The sequence below is a fragment of the Dipodomys merriami genome, unplaced genomic scaffold (assembly GCF_024711535.1).
Source record: "Dipodomys merriami isolate MVZ:Mamm:240054 unplaced genomic scaffold, mDipMer1.0.p SCAF_11, whole genome shotgun sequence".
Lineage (NCBI taxonomy): Eukaryota > Metazoa > Chordata > Mammalia > Rodentia > Heteromyidae > Dipodomys > Dipodomys merriami.
Window position 1 is genome coordinate 32,738,675 of NW_027202382.1, and position 12,408 is coordinate 32,751,082.

Consider the following 12,408-nt stretch of genomic DNA (forward strand, 5'->3'; position numbering starts at 1 on the left):
TCCTCTCCAAGATGCCCATGTAACTCACAAATGTGATACGGCAGGACTTCCAAGGCCAGCGCGTGGCTGTGTGCTTAACTCCCAAATGCCAAATAGTGAGTGCCAGCCTTAGAAGACTGGACTCAAATGTTTGTGAGGGGAAGGACTACATACGCTCCTTTCTGGATCAGAACTTTCTGGCTACTAATGATTACATTGACTTTATTCTATGATGCTTAGGGTTTACAGAATGTATTTTTTCCCCACAAATTTGGCCCCTGGAAAGTAGCAGCCTTTATGCTCCATTTCTAGTCTCCTAATCTCTAGCATAGTGCATACCACAGAAAGATTCTTAGTAAGGAATAAGCTTAGTGAAGTACCAGTTGCTCAAGCATGTAATCCTAGCTACTCAGGAAGCTGAGATCTCAGGATCCTGGCTCAAAGCCCACCCAGGAAAAAATAAAAGGCTGTGAGATTCTTCTCTCCAAATACTCACCAAAGATGTGGCTCAAGTGGTAGAATGCTATTGCTGTCTTGCAATAAAGCTAAAGGACAGTTCCCAGGCCCTGAATTCAAGTCCCAATACCAGCACAAACACACATACACATAGACACACAGAGTAAACTATTTTCTCAGAGTACATGCCACATTCAAATATTTTAGTAAAGACAAACTAGTGAAACCATAGTTAGTAAATCTGTAAATTCTTCTCTTATGTTCCAATATTATAACTATATTTGATTCTCATACTCTTGAGGCTCAAAATACTCCATGATAACTCATTCCAATTGTGTTCTATGTATGAATGAAAGAGATACAATAGGTATCCCTACAGCTTCCAGCTCAAGTTAAGAAGATGTTAACAAACTCAGAGGCAGAGATCAAAAGTCAACAATTAAAACTAACTCCTAAAGGTGATAAGTGTATTGTAATTAAAAGGAGAGTATAGCTGGATGTCAATGGCTCACACCTGTAATCCTAGCTACTCAGGAGGCTGAGATCTCAGGATCTTGGTTCAGCTCAGAAAGAAAAGTCTATGGTACTCTTATCTTCAATAAACTACTCTGGAGTTAGAAGCTGTAAGTGGTGTGGCTCAAGTGGTGGAGTAGTAGCCTTGAGCAAAAGAAGCTCAGCCAAAATGCCCAGGCCCAGAGTTCAAGCTCCAGGACTGGCCAAAAATCGTAGATTTACAGAGTATAGCATACTTTCAATGTGTTTGTTTAATGAGTAGCCACAGATAATATCTGACTGCTACCAGTAACTGGTACTATTTATTGCCAAGAATGTAAGTGTTCAGTTTTTCTATGCCAAACTACTGGGCAAGGAAAAAAGTGTCACTTTCTAGATGTAGTAGCTGAGTGATATTCTCACTAGCACTCCCTTAAATATCAGGCAATCTTTGTAAGGTATCTTTGGATAATATCAACCTCTCACTTTCATATAGCACTTGGCAGCCCAGCAAGCAGGGCTACTCTCATTATCCCATCTGATCCCGAACAAGCTGGGGTGTGTAAGGAACAGGGAGAAGAAGAAGTTTCAAAGAAATAAGATGACTTTCTAAATCTACACAGGCTGAGTGTGTTGTCTCCACCTTCTGAGGTAGACTACAACTCTACATATGGAGCTATCTTTATTCTTCTCATATTTAAGTTGGTTTTTTCCCTCCTCTTCTCTTTATTCTCTTCTTCCTTCCTTCCTTCCTTTTCTTCTTCCTTCCCTTCCTCCCTCCCTACCTCCCTTCCTTCCTTCCTTCCTTGCTTCCTTCCTTCCTTCTTTCCTTCCTTCCTTCCTTCCTTCCTTCCTTCCTTCCTTCCTTCCTTCCTGCCCTTCTCCCCTCCTTCTTTTTTTTTTTCCTTTTGATAGTATTGGAGTTTGAACCTAGGGTTTCAAGATTGCTAGGCAAGTACTCTATCACTTGATCCATTCTCAGAGAAACACATGAACTAGAGGCCTAAATATTTTTAAACAAGTATTTTAAACAAGTATTTTTCCCCGTACTATTTAAATCACAATAGATAGTTCTTTCCACCCTGACTGACTTTGACACAACTACTGATGGCAATTTAGAGTAAATCCTTTAATCACTTTCACCCATAGGAATTTTTTAAATCATTATATTTTGAATATTACTACTTGCCCTTTCTATACCCCTTAGAGAGATCTTCTAAAGACTTTATTATTTGAAGACTATTAAAGCACATTTAAAACATAATAGTATCTAAATTAGATATACCTTTATCTTCTCATTGGAAGGAAGGAGAATTCTCTTTATTTCAAGCACATGTACACATAAGAAATTGAACCAAAATGTAGGTCAGATTACATCTTCGAGCTTTAAAATACAATGGATGATGATGAAGTTGATGACTTTGTTTTTATTATCAGCAATTTCCAGGACTGTTTTAACCATTTTACATCGATGATCTCACTTTATCTTTCCAAGAACTATCTTATACTACAGGGCAATAGTTCAAGCCAATGCAAACCTCCCTACTATGTTTTAATTTATATTAACAGACATTTCATTGGCCTAGTAAGCCACATGGCCTAGACCAAAATCGTCAGAGGGCAGATGTCTAATTGACTCTCAGTGACAATGACAATGATTAGAGGATAGGAAAATCATCATTGATTAGTACAATCAGCACACCATGAGTCTGGAATTATAAGCAATAAATCTTACTTATTGAAAGGCAATGTGTTTATCCATGTGCTTGTGTTTGAGAAGTTTTGAGGATCAAGAAATGCTATGGAAGCCAGGTGCAAGTGGCTGAGATCTGTGGATCGTATTTGGAAGCCAGGCCAGTCTAGAAAGTCTACAACCATCTCCAATTAACCACCAGAAAACAGGAAGTGGCAATGTGGCTCAAATTGGTAGAGTGACAGCCTTGAGAGAAAGGGCTCAGGGACAGTGTCCAGGCCCTGAGTTCAAGCCCCTTGATTGATTAAAAAGAAAGAAAGAAAGAAAGAAATGTAATTGAGTTATACATCAGTACTGAGTGATACTTTTTTTATTTGAGGAGATTTTCCTGTGGGATAAATCTGTACTAGGATGGTCAGAGGAAGCAATTCTAAAAAGGGCATTTACAGTCAAATTTTTATAACTCAAGCTGTGGATATTATTTCATTTCTATTTTGTTGTGTTAATATGTGGGAAATAATTAAATCAGTGTCTAAAACTAAAAACAAATGTGTTTGTTACAACACCACATGGTGATGGTGACAATAATGTCAAAATTGTGGGATATAACATATACATATATAATTTCTACTGCTTTAACTCAGCAAAAGTGTTCTCTAATATAATCCAGAATCCTTAGGTCCTAATGAAGGCATAAGACCTTTTTTTTTCTTTTCTTTTAGTTTGGTCAGACGTGGGGCTTGAACTCTGGGCCTGGGCACTATCCCTCAGCTCTTCTGCTCAAGGCTAGTGCTCTACCACTTGAGCCACAGTGCCACCTCTGGTTTTCTGGTGGTTTATTGGAGATAAAAGTCTCCTGGACTTTCCTTCCTGAGCTGGCTTTGAACCACAATCCTGAGATCTCAGCCTCCTGAGTAGCTAGGATTACAGGCGTGAGCCACTGATGCCCAGCTCCTAAGACCATTTTTAAGTTGTGGGTCCAATGGTAGTGATGGACAAGGTTAGCAAAGCAATCTTCTCTAAAGGATTAATTGTAAGTTACAAAGCAGTTTTGAATGTTTAGTGAGAAATGTGCAAGAAAGAATCATTTATCTCCTTCTATTATATATAATTTTAATTACCAAGTACATATTGTGATTTTTTGGCATTTTTAAACATTTTATTATTTTTGTTATTATAATAATTATGATCATGTGATCTTATTATCTATTCTTCGTGAATGTGTCTAATTAGACAGGAATCCTAAAATCCTGGAATGACTATATTGTAAATTTTGCCAAATTCAGGGGTTAGAAGCCTATAAATGAATGAATTGATTTGATTTTTCTAAGGTAATGGCATTTTGTACCTTGTGGTGTCTTTAGGGTTATTTTATTTTAATTCATTAGGTTCATTCGCTAAGTTGGGGTGAATCAGCCTGAGACAAAATATGATAGATTATTGCTCAAGGATCTTTCTTAAGCTGCCAGTTACTGATTCACAGAGCAGAAATATATGACAAGATCTTTGTTATTTTATGTCCACTGTGACATATGGATCTGACTTTCTACAGTTTTGACTCCCAACTGCCTATCTTTGGCAAAAATCAGTTCAATGTTATTGTTTTCTTACTAGGAAAATGAAAACTATGTACCAAGCCAGTAGTTTTGCCAAAAATATCGCTTCCACTCAGTTACTTAGAGAGAGCCAACTTCTATTGAATTATCACTCATGGAAAGTATCTGTTCTGCACTTTCTTTCTATTTTCATCACTTAGAAAACCTTAGCAGTCAAAGAATCATGCTATTTGGGTAGGAAATTTTGGGTAGGAAATCTTTAGATGATTCTACATATAGGATATTAGAAAACAAATTGATTTATTGCTGGTTTTCATTAAGTACAAGAATAATTACTGTTCTGGAAAAAAAATTCCTGAAATTCCTTAAGCAGATGCACTATAGAGTCAATCCTCTACATGAAGATAAAACCATGTCCAAACCATTGTATTTAGAATGGTTACTTGTCATTGACCATTTTGCCACAAAGACTTTCCAGGACATGAATTAAAGCTTTAAGGTTTTACATCAGATTTTCTTTTTTTCTTTGCTTTTTCCCCCAGAGTATATTTTTATTTCCATTAGGTAGTTGTATAAAAGAGTTTCCATTCAACAGAGCAGTTTGTGAATACACGCTACTTGATCAATGTCACTCTTTTTAACATTCTCACACACCCCATCCCTTCCCTCACTTTTCTTAATTTTTAGGTCATGTATTGATTTCCTTTTGCAATTTAACCCAGCAATTTATGTATACAGTGCAACTTGAGCTTTGTCATCTCTTCAAAATCTTCACCCCCACTTCCATCCACCCCTTCCCTCAATTCTGCAGCATATACAATGCATTCTTGCCTGCATTTTATTCATTTTCCCAGTTTGTTCTGCTACCTCAGGCTTCTTCCACTTGCAAGTATGTATTTCCTAGTACTTATTTTGCTAGGCTTTGACTTAGTCTTTCTCAAGAATTATGATACAGGTTGACCCATTGCAACAATGAGATGTACAAGTCACTATGTTGAAAATGAACTTCATAATTTAGGGGAGCTTAGGGAGGTAGGTGGGGGGACAGGGTAAGGAGTGTAGTTGAGGAGTTGGGAGGGAAGGGATGGTAGGGGAAAAACAAAGGAGGAAGCAACAATGCTCAATAAGAAATAAGAAATGTACTCATTACCTTGCTCATGCAACTGTAACCCCTCTGTACAGTATTTTCACAATAAAGAACTTAATTTAAAAAAGAATTATACTATTTGCATTCTTCATAGATTTTATTATAATTCTGTTAATTCATTTATAACTGATTGGGTGCTACCCAATGTGCTTAATTTTAAATTTATAGTCACTTTCTAGTTCCCACAACCTGTATCAGATATTTTTAGTTTTGATTATTGGTAAATATTCAACATTTTCTCACTGCATTTTTGTGTATTAAATATTTTTGGGGGCCCAATCATTCTTTAGTTTCTCACACACTATCTTCATTTAGTATAAATATTTGATGAAGCCAGTAATAATCAGTCTGCTCATAAAGCTAAAGGAGACCTGAAGTATTAACTTTTCCATTTTCACATGAGGGTCTTAGAGCAGGATTATATAACTTACTCCAGAATTTCATATGAATAAATCCTCAGCTTGCAAGTCCTTACTTTCATCTGGTTTTCTGGATGTCATGTAGCCTTCTTAGCAGCTGTGGAGAAAGACAAAAATCTTAATATTCCCTCCTCCTTTCTTCAAGGCTTGAGGTAAGTTTCATTATTGTTCATTTTATATGTCATCTGTACATTACCTATTCTCTATGAACAACTTCACAGAATCTATTTTTTCACATGGCAACTTTTTCAATCTATTGATATTAACTACCAATTATGTCCTAATACTACTGTGTACTTATCTCTAAATATTGTTACCTGTTGATTTAATTACTTATTTTCCCCCAGAAATAGAGTATTTTAGGTCCCTGACTCTAATGTGTGTGTGTGTATGTATTTATGTTAACTTATGTAGTATTTACATGGAAGAGGCTTTTTTTTTAGTTTTTTTTTAGAAAACAATTATCATCACATGAAGTAAAAACTATTTCAACTATGAAGTCCTAACCCTTTGTCACCTCTGAAAGTCAAAATTCCTATTGAATATGAAGACAGACATAGTTGTAACCTCTAATCTTCCTTTACTTTTCTTTGTGTATTCCTCCACAACTCTCTGAACACTTTCATAAGCTCATTTATTTAATTTCTCCTGAAATAAGCACAGGGTATACCTTGGGATTTTACCTTGTTTTGTTTCACTGTGTTTTAATGCATTAGATGCTTGGGGAAATCAGAAGTGAATGAGACCAAAATATGCAATCAGTATTGGCGTGTTCTTCTGGCCTTCTGAGGGTATCAGCACAGCAGAGGACTGCTTCTATATACTCAGTTTTGAAAGAGTTGAAATAGAAAAACAATTTATTTGTCTAACTTGTGTATCACTCTGCAAATGGTGTCCCAAATGTACTTAGCACAGAAGAACAAATGAAATAAATGTTTCTTGTCCTCTGAGGAAGGCATTTCACTGTAGTACAAGAATGTATGTCATCAAAGAGCTTCCAGACATATAGTAAGGAGAAAAGAGAGAATACAGAGGTAGAAACATATTTGCTGAACATCTTCATGCATTATTTTACATAATCTTCCCCAAAGTGGTTCTTATATGTAAGTTCCATTTATTCAGAGAATTTTTCCAAAGATGTACAGAATGAAAGTGTAGAACTGGAATCTAAAGCTAGATCTATGTGACTATGAAGTGTATATTCTGCTGCATCAAGTTAAATTATGTGCATAAATAACATCAACTCATGTGTAGCTGCAATATTTGTTATATTGAACATAAGTAACATTCCCTTAGAACTGAGAAGAGGGGTTTAAGAACTCCTAGTTGGGTTATTCAAAACACGTGTTATGGAGAGAACCATGGAACTAAAGAATACATAGAGTAAAAATATCTAGGTATTGCAGGTGTAAAGTGTTGGGTTTAATCCCTACATCTGGAAAAATAATTGATCTAAGCAACTATAGTATGTGTTTTTATATTTACACTCAATATTGGAGTTTTATGAAATCTACTCAGTCTTCAGCTATCCACTGGAATTCAAGAAGATTGAAGTCCAGCTTAGCAATGGCTGCTTAAGAGCATAGAAACTTAGGCATCTGAATTCTTTTCAGTCATTGCACACCTACCACACACCATTATTCATCTACTAATTTCTCTTTTCTTTGCTGCTTTATTTGAATATTTTAAAGATATTAGAATTCATAGGACCCTCTACCATTAATTTATCCATTTAGTCAGTGTTGATTTATTAGATACATTCCTCCCTATCCAGCACTATCTTATCTATTATGGGGTTTGTAGACAACCATCATGGGAGATAAAATACATGGCCCAAATAGTCAATGATGCTATAATTTATTTTATATAATATAATTTTAGCTTAGAGTTGTGTGCTGCAATCTACTCAAAACATATTTCCAGATTTGTTATCTCATGTAACTCCCTTCTATCCTATGAGATCATTGCTATGGTTTGTCCCATTTCATAGGGGAAATTAAGGCACAGGAAAGTTGACTAAGCGTCCTTGGTTAAAGTGGATAAACAGAAATGCAGATATCACAAGAGACAAGTTAAGATGGATGATGCAATACTGGTGAAAGATGGCTGATATTGAAAGAGGGAATTGTAGAATACAGGTAAAAGAGACCAGAAAACAATGCAGGATAAGAAAATGGATGCCCACCTCTCTCGCTGACATACTAAGAGTTCAGGCTAGAACCAAGATTCAAGAATTTCTTTTGTACAGGTGGCCAACTGCAGGACTTCAGAATATGATATCATGTGTTAACCAGTGGCAGAATTAAGATGTTCTTGACAAAAAGAAAATACCTCAGAAAAACCTTAGAACCAAAGCCTAGCACTAGATCCATTTCGGGAGACACAAAAGATGTGCTTCTTGGTGGGCTTAGAAGTGATTTAGCAGGTAGCTTCCATTTCTCCTTACAAATAGAATCTGCTTTCAGTAATATCCCAGCCCTGCTAAACAGAGTAGAAACTCTAGATGAACATGTTTTCTGAAGATCAAATTTTCGATAAAGTGGATCCATATCTCCAGCACAACTGCCGGGGGCATCTTCTATTGATGTCAGGTGGGATTTTGATATCCTACTGTCATTCATCAAAGATGACTGTTGATTGTTGTTAGTTAGAAGTCTGGCTTAATTTGGGGTTCTTTATTTTAAACCCAAGAGAGATGCATAATGCAACATGGGAGAAAGTAAAGTGTCCCAATTTCCTTTCTGTAATTAGGTATTGACTTTTAACCATGTGGAAACTTGGATGCCTTTTGTGGTTGAATTATTTGTTATCCTGCTCCTTTTTTTTTGTTTGTATTTGGAGCTGATAATGTCTGACAGCCTCTGATTAAATAACGATTATGATTTATTCAATGAAGAAACTGGATTCCCTCCATCCTTACCTCCCAGAATTACTCAGTCTACCTTCTCATTTCTTTCTCTTCTTGTTCTTATGTGGACTATTTAATTGAGATGTTAAGGTCCCTTAAGATACTGAATGGCAATTTTAAACCAGATTTCTTTGTGGACTTGGAAGCAAGCTGCATTTTTGAGATGAGACTGATCCAATTATCTAGGCTGGAAACTCTAGAGAGATAAGATTTTTTTTTCTAAAGTGTGATGTTATGTCCAGTATTCTCTCTTTGTTAAAAATAAACACCTTTATGTTGTAGGCTCTTTGTTTCATTTGATTTTGTAATAGAAGGGAGGGAAGGGGAATGTTCTGTAGGAAGCTGAAACAGTGTGACACTTTTTAGCACCAAGTCACTTTCTTTTTATGTGCTTTATATTTAATTAAAATTGGTTTGTTGCGAAATTTCAAGCGCCTTGGGAACTAGCTAGCCTTTTCAGCCTTGTTTTTTTTTTTTTTTTATCACAGGTTTCCTTGCAGGGCATGCCAGAAACTCAGAGTAGAACAAATGTATACCTCCTTCCTTTGCACAGGGAGTAGTAGGAGAGGGTGTGTAGGAACTATGCTCATGATCACACAGCAAGTGATACATTTTGTAGTTCACATACTAAGAGGATGTATACTAACCTTCCTATTCTGACTTTACTCCTTGCTTCTTCTTCAAGATTGCTGAGCTGTATGTTTCTTATTGTTTCAATCTGTTTTTTGCATACTTCCTTATTTCAGGCATTCATTCACTCGGGACAGATGGAGGAATATGAACATATTATGATGCCAATCTCCCCCTGCAAGTTTTTAAAATTTTATATATCAGTATGAGTTAAGGCTATTTGATTGTAAATTATTATGAATAACATAAGGGAAAGAAACATATTGGAAGAATTTTCTAGGGTATCAGAGAAGGTAAAACTTAGTTTTAAGCGTGAGTCAAGAAACTCTGCCAAAGAGGGAGAAATAACTTCATGAAAGAGATACAAACGGATGATATTGGAAATAATTTAAAAAAAACAGAAAAAAGAGAGAATGAGGCAATGTTGTCAATTATAGGATGCTTTCTAGAGCAAATGGCATTTGAGATAATCTTTCAAGGACAGAAAAGTTATTAGGCATGTTAGAACAGAATAAAATCAGATATATGTATACACACATTTGTAGATGTATATTTTTAAGAAACTAAGATCACCTTTGGTTTTCTCAGCACGTAAACAGTGAAATAGATGGAAACTTTTGGAAGCTGAGGGACTAATTTGATGAATAAAAAGCCAAGATAATTCAACGCAATATAAGTTGTTCCACATGCAAGTTCATCTGTCATAACTTGAATAAATTATGGCTGGTTTGCCTTGCTTTTTTTTCTATGTATTTTTCCTCTCTTTATGCTGTTATTTTCTCTCTCTGCTACATGCTGGCCTCCTTATTCTTCTTTTCCTTTTTATACCTCATTTACTTCCTCTTGTCCTCTCTTTGCCTGTGTTAGGAGTACTGACTTTACTTTTGATGTAAAATCATCTCCAAATAATCTCCAGTTGAGTTCTACTTCCAGGTATCTGTGGATATGAACTTTCTTCGAAAGTGATGGAGCTCATGGTCACCCTCACCCAAGATATTCTCTGGACATTGTCCCAAAAGCATAGAGTGAATGAATAAGCCTTTGTTCAAGAAAATCTGCTAAAACTCAGTGAGAATAGTGAGTATATAGCATTTGAGCTAAGACTGATTATTTATACCCTCCACTCCTGGCTCACAGAGACAAACCATGACTCTAGACAGACACCATGTTGTTGCAAGCAGGGATTTGAACCCCTCCTTTAGCTCCTTCTGAAGGAGATTAAGATATCACATTTTCTCATTTTGTTCCAACCTTCCTATTGCCAGGCTAAATTCTAGATAGGTACAATCAAGAGTTGGTTATTCTCTTCTTCTTTCCAGAGCCACTAAGAGCAGATAGACTTTACTGTAGGAACTATGATAGTCATTCATTCTTATCCTACCTTATAAGTCAGTTGTTCCACATTGCAACAGAGGAACTAAGAAGGCCTGAGCTTACTGCCAGCCTCAAGCACTGAGCACACACAGCAGCTAAAGTAGGGACTATCCTGACAGTAATGATAATATTATAGTGGGGCAGAGGTAAGTCCTGAATTCTCTGCTTTCCAGTGCATGCTTTGCTTTGATTTCTTATACTTAGGTTTCTTATACCCGATGTCCCTTTCTACTTGATTTTGTATGCTCTTCTCTTCAGATACTGCAGCTTATTAATAAGATAATAGCTTTCAGTCTATTTCTCTTTCCTCTTCTTGTCACCTCATTGGGTGAACTGTGTGTCAGGATGTTCTGTATTTGCACGGGATTGGTTTGTATCCCCTGGCAACTTTCATGGCCATGACTAAAATTTATAGGTAAGACCTAATCACACAGAATGAAAGTCACCTTTTTAAAAGGCTATACTTCAAGTGTTTCTAAGCAGTTTTCTTCCCATTCATCTTTAAGGTTAAGGGTTTTTTGTTTGTTTGTTCGTTTTTAGGTTTTTCTCTGCTCCTACAATAACCATGACCAAAAACAGTTGCCAGAACTGCTGAGTATGAGTTTCAATTTCCAACACGAAGGGCAGAACATACCATTGCCTCCTGTGTAAAGGGAGATGAAGGGAAGTGAGCTTAAAGGTGCTGTAGATCAACACTGAGCAGTCTGCAACCATATGCTGCCCCTCAGCTTTCCCATATGGCTTTGAATCTAATTTCAGACTTATTTTTCCAGCACATTCAACAGGGAGGAATGTAGATAGGGCTGAGCTACCTTCATGGAAACTGGCCCCATGAGTAGAAGAGGGATTTAAAAAATGGCCAGTCTCCTAGTGTGTGCTTTGCCCAGCAAAACTGGGCAAAGGCTTGCAGTTGATGGATGTGAAACTTGTGTCCAGGGAGAAAGTGCTGGGACAGTAGGAGCTGAGGGCTGCATTGTGAAGACAGAACCACAGAGTCCAGAGCACCCTATTATTAGATTAGGCACACACTCTACCACTAAGCCACATTCCTAGCCCAATCATGCTCATTATAAAGATCAGAAAATGAAGTCTTGGTCATTTGTGTAATTGGACTCCATCACCAGGCTTTAGTTTTCTGTTTCCTAAATATGTGTTTCTATGATGTTTAGAAACTATTTTCCAATTTCAAGTCAATAATAAAGGTTTAGTACTATAAAAGTGTCACGAATAATGCTGCATGGTTATAAGTCATCCAGCCTGGAGTGAGTTGTATATTAATATGTTTGATTCTGTATTCCCAGTGTTTCTCAATAACCCACACTTTTCTGTTTCACTACTGCTATTATTACTGTTATTTTTGTTATTATTGTTATTATTTTCCCTTGGTTCAGGCTTGTAGGCCCTTCATGAGAAGCATTTGTTAACTCTACAGTTTAAAGAAAGAAAACTACCACATGGTTCAGGCAGAAAAGAGTTTATTGGAGGGAAAGCAACATGCCAGCCTCCAGGAGTTGGAAGCATGGGAAGAATGTGGAAAAGGAAAAAGAGACAAAGATAAGGGGACTTGTGTTGAGCCTGATTATATAAGGAAAGTTGGGAGGTGGGACCACAGCTGATGCAGAAGTGAACTCAGAGCTGGGGAACATTTCACTGTCCAAGAGAGGCATGACTGAGGCAATTCAGGAAATGACCTCAGTGGATGAGGAAGTGACTTCAGAGTCTGGAGCCCTTTGCTCACTCTGTCAGGTGATGAC